Below are 461 nucleotides of genomic sequence, written 5' to 3'. Positions count from 1 at the left end.
GATATCACATAAAGTTAATATTAAAATTTAACGGTGAATTCAAACTTTATATATATATATATATATATATATATATATATAATTGTATAATTCTTTTAAAATAATAAAGTCATATCTTTAATAATGACAATAGAATTCAAATTTTAATTAAATAATAAAAATATCAAATTATTTGAACCAATAATTTTTTAAATAGAAATTAGATATAAAATTTAACAAACAACAGAAAAGTACAAATTGATGAAAATGGGCAACCGGCTCAGCCAGTTGTTCCTTGTAGGTGCAAGAAATCTTAGATCCAGGTTAATTTCTTTGTCTATAAATACAAGAAGAAAGCAGCGGAGGAAAATTCTAGGGAAAGCAGAGAAATCACCCAAATTTCAACTGCACCTAATAGAGAAGGAGAAAGGAAGAAGTAGAAGAAAACGCATCTCTTTTGTATTGTAAGACTCTTCTCATCT

At 25.6% G+C, this 461-nt stretch overlaps 1 protein-coding gene across 1 annotated transcript in view; it reads left to right on the top strand.

Moving 5' to 3' along the window:
* The first annotated feature begins 342 nt into the window (after positions 1–342).
* LOC109797410 (UDP-glycosyltransferase 83A1) overlaps positions 343–461 on the top strand; it is a 43291-nt gene continuing 43172 nt past the window's right edge. The window contains exon 1 of the mRNA XM_083067881.1: positions 343–443. The gene's annotated coding sequence lies outside the window, so the exon portion shown is untranslated. The remainder of the gene's footprint in view (positions 444–461) is intronic.

Source organism: Cajanus cajan, chromosome 2, assembly GCF_000230855.2.
Source record: "Cajanus cajan strain Asha chromosome 2, NIPB_CcT2T_4, whole genome shotgun sequence".
Taxonomy (NCBI): Eukaryota; Viridiplantae; Streptophyta; class Magnoliopsida; order Fabales; family Fabaceae; genus Cajanus; species Cajanus cajan.
The sequence above is the reverse complement of the archived record's forward strand: the minus strand, read 5'-3'. Positions and strand labels throughout refer to the sequence as shown.